Source organism: Anguilla rostrata, chromosome 18, assembly GCF_018555375.3.
Source record: "Anguilla rostrata isolate EN2019 chromosome 18, ASM1855537v3, whole genome shotgun sequence".
In the NCBI taxonomy this organism is placed as follows: Eukaryota; Metazoa; Chordata; class Actinopteri; order Anguilliformes; family Anguillidae; genus Anguilla; species Anguilla rostrata.
The window spans coordinates 27,720,468-27,731,055 of NC_057950.1; the positions used below are offsets into that span (position 1 = coordinate 27,720,468).

General features: G+C 46.9%; 1 pseudogene; it reads right to left on the reverse strand.

The window, feature by feature from the left end:
* Positions 1-2,339: 2,339 nt before the first annotated feature.
* LOC135245404 (U2 spliceosomal RNA) lies at positions 2,340-2,544 on the reverse strand (annotated as a pseudogene).
* Between the last annotated feature and the right edge of the window lie 8,044 nt (positions 2,545-10,588).

A 10,588-nucleotide genomic window follows, 5' to 3' on the forward strand; every position in this document is an offset into this window, starting at 1 on the left:
TTGTAGGGCGGGGAGGGGGCTCAGGCCTGGCTGTAGGTTGTGTACTATGTGCCGGTTTTGAGTTTAACTGTTTTAAAGGTTTTGTAAATTTAGATGTGTGGCGAACTATTGCTGGGTTGGGAGGTTGCGGTTGTTGTTGTGCTATTGTGGGTGATCTGATACGTTTGCCCTTTTTCTTCCTGATTTTTTGCCACGGTGTGATGGAATCAGATTCTGAGGTTGAGGAGTCCGACTCCAACACCACAATGGGGGTGTCGGAGTCAGGCTCCTCCTTAATAGTGACGGTGACGGGGTTGGTGGGATCTAAGGCAGAGGACACTGTGGAGTTGGGGGTTCCGTCGGTGGGGATACAGGGGGTAGGGTCTTGTGCTGGGGTCTGTGCGTGTGGGGTTGGGCTTCCAGGCTGGGAGGGGGTAGGGGTGGGTGGTCTGGTGCGTGGCATAGGGGTAGGCGGGGGAGGCGGTGGGGCCGAAGGGGGGGCAGCAGATGGTGGAGGGGGGGCGGTGCTCCTAGCCCTGTTTGCGTACGAGAGGGGACAGTCTCTAAAGAGATGCCCCCTCGCTCCGCAAAGGTTACAGGGCTTCGGGTCACGGCATGCCCTGGTCTCGTGTTCGCCGCCGCACGTCTTACACTTGACCACTGTGCAGGCTGCGGCTAAGTGACTTAACTCGCCGCAGTTCCTGCACAGCTTGGGCATGCCGTAATAAAACACCACCCCCCTGTGTCTCCCCAGCGTGATGGAGCTGGGGATGTGGCATACCCCCCCAGGTGCAGAGGGGTCGGGCTTGAGTTGGACCAGCCATTTCCTGGCTCCGGTCCAGACTCCGTCCTCATCAAGGACTCTCCAGGCTTCGGATCTAACAAGACCATACCTGCCCAACCACGTACTCACATCGTGGTCCTGCACAGCTTCGTTATAAAACTGTACAGTGACCACCTTGTTTTCGGTGTCGGACAGGGGCTCTACATCAAACACACTGAGGGGAGCCTTACCCTTCCCCTCTCTATAGAGGTTCCAGAACCTCTCCAGGATGTTTGCAGACCTGAAACTTATCTCAAAGATATCTGCATTGCCCGGAACCTTCACCAGGCAGTTCAGGTCGCCAGGCACAAAGCCCATGGCTCGCTGAAGCACTGCCCGGCTGAACTCTAGGCGGGTCATACCTGTCACTCTCCTGTTGGCGTTGGGGGCACAGGAACAGGAACAGCGCTCAGAGATGCTGGTCCTTCCAAGGAGGACCAACGTTGCCGCACTAAGGGAGCCGATCAGAGGTCGGCTCCGCAAGGTGCAGTGGGACCTCCCTTCCGGTAGCTGGCACCAGGCGTTGATCCGTGTAGCTGGTCTCTCTGGATCCGGGTGCCGCCGCCGTCGTTGTGAGGAGGTCCTCGGGTCCCCCGTCTGCCTGCTCCTCGGCCTCGTCCTCCGGGTCCACCCGCTGGTCCTGCTGCGGCCTGGAGAGCAAAGGAGGGGAGCCAGGAAGCGAGGGCGAAGACTCGTCGAAGATGGGGTAGCCCGGAGAGCGAGCCGCTAAGGGCCTTCTCTCCGGGCGGCGCTGAACTCCCCTCTGGTCTCCGGCGATGGTCGTCCGCAGCAGTGGTGTGGTCCCCGGATGGCGGGAGTCTTCTGGCAGGGGTCCTCCGAGCGCTGTCCTGGCTTCGGCGTTGGGGAATCAGCAGGCCGCGGTCACGCCACTGATACCTGCCTATCCCCAACGCTGTGGGTCCGGCCTGGTCCGCCGGCCTGATGCAGTGGACACAGCCGCGGTCAAGCCACTGGTACTGCGCCACTACACCAGACCTTCCGAAAGGAGAGAGAGAGAGGATAAAGAAAGAGAGAGAAGAGAGAGGCACGTATGCTCTGATTACACACCAATCACTCACAAACCCACTGTCCTCCAATAGAGGGCAGTAGATTTGTACGTGATGAAGAGAAACCCGAGCACACGTGGCCTCTCGCCGTCACCAGCCGCCGTAGGCCCTCCCGGCCCGGAGCCGCAGGCCCGGAGTTGTCCGCCGGCGCCCCCGTGCGTTATCCGCGGAAGAGGGAGAGGAGACGCAATAACCGCCTGACTGGCAGAGGGGGCAAGCGAGCCACGGACCGCTGCAAACCGGCTCGCTCGCTGACTTGCTTAACCAACTTCACTTACCCAGCTAGCTGATGAAGAATGATAGAAAGAAAGAAAGATAGAAAGAACGAAAGAAAGACACACACGATAAAACTGTTTCTTTTATTTAAAAAAAAAAAAAAAAAACCCACAAGGACTCAGTTGCTTGTCTACTCCATGAAGAAGAAGAAAAAGCAGCAGCAGCAGCATTCGCCCTTCCTTAGCACCCAAAAATAGAGGCGCACCGTTCCTGGACGTACTGCAATATCGGGTCGATGCGTGGAGCGGATGGAGCAAGCTCCTTCTCCGACTCCCAGTCTCAAAAATCCGTTTAATATGTAGTCCCCAGATAGGGGACGTATCAGATATTAAACTGATAAGAACAGGTTTTTTTTATTTTTTTATTTTTATTTTTTTATTCACACACCAATACAGCACTCTTTTACTCAAAACCCCCCTTTTCCCCCATTGTTTTGATTATATGTATGTGCACAAACTCACCTTTTCCTCTTTCCCTTCCAAACAAACCCCATAGTGCCAAAACCCTCCATTTCTGCCCCTTCCCGCTCACAAGTCCCAATGTCCCAAAGTCCATCTCTTCCATTTTGAAACAGAACAGGGCACAACCATGACAACACAAAATCTACACAATCACATCACTAGTTTCCACCGTTCCCATGCTGCATGAAAACCCCACCGCAGCACCTCCCACTGAAAACGGCGCTGTATATCGGCTTTCACCATCTCCCCCACCCCCCTCACCGTCCACCCTTGCTTCACCACCCCCCTCTCTCCCCGCGCCCCCCACAACTTCTGCTTCACCAAACTGATCAATACAGGGTTCGTACGGTCATGAAAAACCTGGAAAAGTCATTGAAATTTAAAATGCAATTTCCAGGCCCTGGAAAAGTTATGGAAAATAATATTTTTTTGAAAGGTTTTGGAAAAGTAATGGAAATATAGCTAAAGTTGCATCAAATATAATTACTAATTAATCCAATCATAAAAATAGTATGTATAGTAATAAAACGTAAATTGGCACGTAACCTTCGCGGTGTTTTGGTGGTGTGAGAAGTTAATTCGGTCCGGCTCAGTCTGTTTACAGGCACGCCTCTTGCTGATGTAGCAGTTAGTAAACGTAGGCCCTACTGTGCCGACAATATGCCAGGGAAGTGCAGCTTCAGTAATATATCAGGGCTCGAAATTAACTTTTTTACTTGGTAGCACTGGTGCTCCCAACTTCAAAAACTTAGGAACACCCACCGAAATGTAAGGAGCACCAACAATATATTCAATAGATTTTTTATTAACAAAAAACGACAATATAACAGTACGGTTTACAAGTAACAGTTAAACTGTCACGCATAAAATGTGTCGACTCTTCAAGGAATTGCGTGTTATGCATTCAAACGACAAAGCGCTTCTCGTCACATTAATACCGCTAATTAAATCAACCGCCAGTAAACTGCATCGGAGAAATGAGCTGTTCCAACCGGGTCGCTACACAAAACGTCCGCTTCAACTTTTCAGCTTTCGATAACGCTAATAAATTGAACATAAACTTTTGTCTTCAGGTAACATTAGTTACGCGTTAGCTCTGTGTCGCATGACAGTGGAGTGCAGCCAAAGGGAGTGATTGAAGGCTAATATTAACCAATTTAAAATCAGCATTAAAGGTAAGAATGTCAAGCTCGCGATTGGTTAGAAGGGTCACCGTCAGCTCACAAGGGACATGCTGAGTGTACTAGCGAATGTACAGAAAAAGGGATGTTCGACTGGAAGAAAAAAAAAAAAGGTTGCACCAGAACAATCATTTGCACTCGCTCAAATGCTCCCAATTATATTTCGAGGTCGCACAGATTACATTTCGGGAGCATATGCGACCAAAATGGTCGCAATTTCGAGCCTTGTTTGAGACATTGACAAAAATGTTAAACTATTCGAATTAAAATATGAGAGAATGTATCTAAGTGTGTCTGTCTGGTGTTTAATTGTTTTAGAGAGGCACCATATGTTTCAGATGCAGACCTAATTTTACTTAGTGTTATTTATTTATTTATTGACCTTTCAGCATTATTACAGGTTCATAAAGACAGTTGTCATTAAAAACACTGAATTATTTTGCTGTTACAATAAAACATCAATACTAAGTAGAAATTTTTTTTTTTAAATATTGCTATTATCTAAGCTGAGATCTAGTCTCGTATCCCAAATTTAAATTTAAAATCCGCTGTCATTTAGGAGTCTGCACATATAGGGGATTGGTGATCTCCTGTATCTCTCAGTTCGACATCTTGGGATGGCCAGTTGGTTTGAATTCCTTGCCTGACGACCTGTGAGCTCCTCCCTGAGGGGGGGTAGCCAGTCACTGAAGTTGGACTTTAGCAGCTTTCTGGCAAAGCAAAGACACAGTTGAGTGCGTCTCTCTGAGTGCACAATCCGAAAGTGCAGAGAGCCTCTGGGTACCCTGAGTACCTCTGGCCAAGTATGATTTTACAAGCCCGTTTCTGCGTGCTTTCCAGCCTTTTAGCCTGGTCTGTAGTGAGGGAACTGTGCCAGACGGGGGCTGCATACTCCAGCACCGGGCATACGTAGCCTGTGTAGATGGAAACCAGTTCTGGGTCTCGGACACCAAATTTCTTCAGGCGACACAGAGCAAAAAGCTTCCTGTTCGCTGAGGTCAGCATGTGGTCCACCTGACTGTCCCAATGCAAATTACTCTGGATGGTGACCCCCAGGACCTTGACAGTGTCACAGACTTCCAGGATGTTCTGGTCAATGGAGAGAGTCGGCAGGGTGGGTGGATGCCTCATGTGGGTGACATGTAAAACTTTACATTTCTTTGGGTTGAGTTTCATTTTGTGCTCCTCTACCCAGATATCAAGACCATTCAGGGTCTGTTGGAGGGTACAGGGTAGTTGGAGCTGTTACAATAAATAATTTTAAATCGTCCCACTGAGATAAAGTCATTTGTTTTGGTCATGGAAATTCAGTTAAAGGTTGTGGAGAAGTCATGGAAAAGTCATTGAAAATCATTGGTGAAAAAGTGTATGAACCCTGTCAATAGAAGAACCAAAAGTTTCTCTCTTCCCTTCTTCCTCCGCAGTCCCTCCCCATAACACACCCTTTCCCAACTTACATCCCCCAAAACACTATACATCCTCCCCATTAAACCCCAGACTTCCTGTGCAAACTTACAATTCCAGAACACATGCTGCACAGTTTCCTCTTCCTCCCCACAACCCACCCTCGAACAACATCGGTTTCTTGTTAGTCCGTGTCTGTATAGCACATCTTTGACTGGCAGTCTACCATAGGCAACAAGCCAGTTTAAGTCCTTTAACCTGTTGCCTATCATTTTTGGCTGCACAGCAGCCCAGACTTCTCTCCCCACCCCGACCCCTGTTCCTCCAACCGGCTGCAGCTTTCCTCTTAAAGCCTTGTATAGCCTTCTATGCTGCAGTACCATTTCCTTATCCCTGCATTCTACATGTCTCCTTGCCCATCGTCCCACCTGCACATAATGGGCAGGGGCCTCCTCCCCCCTCGGCACCCTATTATCCCACCCCACCAGAAATCGCACGTACCCCGAAAACCACAACCGAATGAAATACTGCAATTTGTGAGCCCTTTGCCTTGTTAAAGCCACACACAGGTTGCAGAAAAACAACACATCTAACTTTACTGGGAGATTAGGCACATCCCTCCCCCCATCCTCTATCATCATGTACATAATATCCCTCCTCACATATTCGTAGCCCCCCCATATAAACTGCCCTTGCCAGCTCTCTCCTGAGCCGTGCCGGCAATGGAAACTGTTACGTGCCAGGTTTGTTTTTTTCTTTCGGTCTCATTATTTCGTTAAGTCTGCTACGGGTCACTCCGCAATTGGTGAAGAAGAGGGAAGAGTGCGTTGTTTCCCCCCCAATCCTCTTCTGCGGACCTGCCTGGCGGCCAATGAGGAACAGACCCACACCTATATATATAGCGAATATTGTCAGTTACACTCCAGTGACTTGGATTTGAATGTTAGTTGCCTCCTGTATTACTATTGTGACTTCGTGCTATTTTGACTTCTGTGTATCGATCGTAATTTCTGAAAAGACTTTAAGTTTGGGTTTGCGTCTCTGGTTTGGTTGCTGGTTTTGTGTTGGGTTAGGAGTGGGATTTAAGTAGGTGTTTGTTTTCTTAACTGTCACTGTTAGTTTCACTTGTGTATATATATAAGGAGTGGGATTTAGGTAGGTGTTTTTTTTCTTAACTGTCACTGTTAGTTTCACTTGTGTATATGTATATATAGATACGGGCGTGTACCACCCTTGTATGTTTTTGTTCAGTTTAGAATAGCCAGTGTAGTTAGTTAGGTTCGGAAGATTTTCGGGTTTCAGTTAGTTAGTTTCTTTCATTTCTAGAATTGTTAATAGCTTATATATTTCTGTTTTGGTTATCTTCTTTTGTTTGGTACCGCCCAGTGTTTCCCCTCCTGTTTGTTCATTGTATAGATAATTAATTGTGTAAATAAAATTTAATCTTTAATGATCATTCATTTTTTTACTCCCCTGTACCCCTAGACCACAATGGGGACGTAACAAAATTGGGGGCTCGTCCGGGATCATTAATTACTCATTATTAATTCTTTCCCGATACTTAATTGTCTGATTATTGTAGATTAATATTTATTTGCGTCTTGGTTTTGGACATTGCTTTGAGGTCCGCAGTTGCGGTGTGTGTTCTCTCTTACTGCAATGCAAATTTATTGGCTAGGCCCAGGAGGTATGCTCTGCACTGTCGCTGGAAGACAGTTTACAGTATGACATGGTTAAAACTGCTGTTTTGTGTGCCTATGAGCTTGTCCCTGAGGCTTACAGACAGAAGTTCAGGAATCACAAGAAATCCCTGAATCAGACATTCGTTGAGTTCGCTAGAGAGAAAGGGGTTCTCTTTGATAAATGGTGCTCAGCTACTAAAGTCGCTGACCTTACCTCTCTTCGTGAGTTAGTTCTTATCGAGGATTTTAAGAACTCCCTGCCGGAGCGTGTTGTTGTGTGCTTGAATGAGCAAAAGGTTACTTTGCTGTCACAGGCAGCTGTCCAAGCGGACGAGTTTGTGTTAACTCACAAAACTGTGTTCATGTCTTCTCCTCGTGCTGCGTCTCGGAGCCGAGAAAAGCTCTAGTATTATGTCTTCTGTAAGACCTGACAATCGTCCTCGACCAGTTTCCCCATGGGCAACGGAGTGGAAATGTTTTTACTGCCATAAGCCTGGTCACATAATTGCCGATTGTTTGGTTTTAAAGCGAAAGCAGCAGCGGCAGAGTTCTGAACAGCCCAAGAGTGTTGGTTTAATTAAAACAGTCCCTAATATTTCTGAACCTGTACCTAGCGCTGAGAATGTTCCTGACTCTGGTTATGAACCTTTTATTCTTAAGGGGTTTGTTTCGTTGTCCGGAGATCAGAAAGATCCGGTACCTGTAACTATGCTAAGGGATACTGGAGCGGCTCAGTCCTTCATTCTCTCTGATGTACTGCCTTTGTCCAGCGAGACTTTTAATGGTTCTCATGTTTTAGTGCAAGGCATTAACATGGGCTTTATGACGGTGCCGTTGCATACTATTCATTTGCAGTCAGAGCTAGTAAATGGCTTTGTAAAAGTGGGAGTAAGAGCCTCTTTACCCGTAAAAGGTGTTACTTTTATTTTGGGTAACGATCTTGCTGGTGGGAAGGTACTGCCGGTATTGGAAGTGTTGGACACACCAGACGCTAAGACTCACCCTGACGAATTAACTCGTACATTCCCAACTGTGTTTCCCGCATGTGCTGTCACCCGTGCCCAGTCTCGTAAAGCTGGAGATGTTGACTTGTCTGATTCCTTCCTAGCCTCTCCAGTTTTGGGGGAACAGTCCTCCTCACTCTCGCTGAAAACGGAGGTCCCTGTGAGTATGAATGACGCAGAGACTGACGCATTGCATTTGCCCTTTACTCGAGAGCACCTTATAGCTGCCCAGCAGGCTGATTCTTCTCTGGCAAAGTATTTGTCCTCGGCAAACAAAGAAAAACGATCTGCTTATTTCATGGAGAATGGGTTGTTAATGCGCAAGTGGTTTCCCACTGTCTCTACAGGATTAGAGTGGAGTGCTGTATATCAAATTGTTGTGCCTTCTGAATTTCGGCAGCACGTGTTATATTTGGCTCATGATCACGTGTTGTCAGGACATCTAGGCGTTACGAAAACGTACAATCTGCTGTGGTCCGATATTGCCGTACTTGCTCCACTTGTCAGTGCACGGGAAAACCGAGTCAGGTTATTCCGCCCGCACCCCTTCATCCAATACCAACTATGGGTGTACCATTTGAGCGCGTGTTGGTTGATTGTGTTGGCCCATTACCCAAAACCAAGTCTGGACATCAGTATTTGCTAACCGTAATGTGCACAGCTACTAGGTATCCTGAGGCGATACCTCTTCGTAAAATTACGGCTCCTGTTATAGTGAAGGCATTGGTTCAGTCCTTTTCTACCTTTGGGTTGCCTAAGATTATCCAGACGGACCAAGGTTCAAACTTTATGTCGAAGCTGTTTGCCCAAGTAATGAAGACTCTGTCTGTTACCCACAAAATTTCCGGCGCTTATCACCCTGAATCGCAAGGTGCGCTTGAGCGATTTCACCAGACCCTGAAATCTATGTTACGCGCATATTGCCTAGATACTGGGAATGACTGGGACGTAGGTATCCCTTTGGTGTTATTTGCTGTTCGTGAAACTGGGATTTCCTTATCCCTGCATTCTACATGTCTCCTTGCCCATCGTCCCACCTGCACATAATGGGCAGGGGCCTCCTCCCCCCTCGGCACCCTATTATCCCACCCCACCAGAAATCGCACGTACCCCGAAAACCACAACCGAATGAAATACTGAAATTTGTGAGCCCTTTGCCTTGTTAAAGCCACACACAGGTTGCAGAAAAACAACACATCTAACTTTAATGGGAGATTAGGCACATCCCTCCCCCCATCCTCTATCATCATGTACATAATATCCCTCCTCACATATTCGTAGCCCCCCCATATAAACTGCCCTTGCCAGCTCTCTCCTGAGCCGTGCCGGCAATGGAAACTGTTACGTGCCAGGTTTGTTTTTTTCTTTCGGTCTCATTATTTCGTTAAGTCTGCTACGGGTCACTCCGCAATTGGTGAAGAAGAGGGAAGAGTGCGTTGTTTCCCCCCCAATCCTCTTCTGCGGACCTGCCTGGCGGCCAATGAGGAACAGACCCACACCTATATATATAGCGAATATTGTCAGTTACACTCCAGTGACTTGGATTTGAATGTTAGTTGCCTCCTGTATTACTATTGTGACTTCGTGCTATTTTGACTTCTGTGTATCGATCGTAATTTCTGAAAAGACTTTAAGTTTGGGTTTGCGTCTCTGGTTTGGTTGCTGGTTTTGTGTTGGGTTAGGAGTGGGATTTAAGTAGGTGTTTGTTTTCTTAACTGTCACTGTTAGTTTCACTTGTGTATATATATAAGGAGTGGGATTTAGGTAGGTGTTTTTTTTCTTAACTGTCACTGTTAGTTTCACTTGTGTATATGTATATATAGATACGGGCGTGTACCACCCTTGTATGTTTTTGTTCAGTTTAGAATAGCCAGTGTAGTTAGTTAGGTTCGGAAGATTTTCGGGTTTCAGTTAGTTAGTTTCTTTCATTTCTAGAATTGTTAATAGCTTATATATTTCTGTTTTGGTTATCTTCTTTTGTTTGGTACCGCCCAGTGTTTCCCCTCCTGTTTGTTCATTGTATAGATAATTAATTGTGTAAATAAAATTGAATCTTTAATGATCATTCATTTTTTTACTCCCCTGTACCCCTAGACCACAATGGGGACGTAACAAAATTGGGGGCTCGTCCGGGATCATTGTGAGCCCTTTGCTTTGTTAGAGCCACACACAGATTGCAGAAGAACAACACGTCTAACTTTAATGGGAGGTTAGGCACATCCCTCCCCCCATCCTCTATCATCATGTACATAATATCCCTCCTCACATATTCGTAGCCCCCCCATATAAACTGCCCTTGCCAGCTCTCTCCTGAGCCGTGCCGGCAATGGAAACTGTTACGTGCCAGGTTTGTTTTTTTTCTTTCGGTCTCATTATTTCGTTAAGTCTGCTACGGGTCACTCCGCAATTGGTGAAGAAGAGGGAAGAGTGCGTTGTTTCCCCCCCAATCCTCTTCTGCGGACCTGCCTGGCGGCCAATGAGGAACAGACCCACACCTATATATATAGCGAATATTGTCAGTTACACTCCAGTGACTTGGATTTGAATGTTAGTTGCCTCCTGTATTACTATTGTGACTTCGTGCTATTTTGACTTCTGTGTATCGATCGTAATTTCTGAAAAGACTAAGTTTGGGTTTGCGTCTCTGGTTTGGTTGCTGGTTTTAAGTAGGTGTTTGTTTTCTTAACTGTCACTGTTAGTTTCACTTGTGT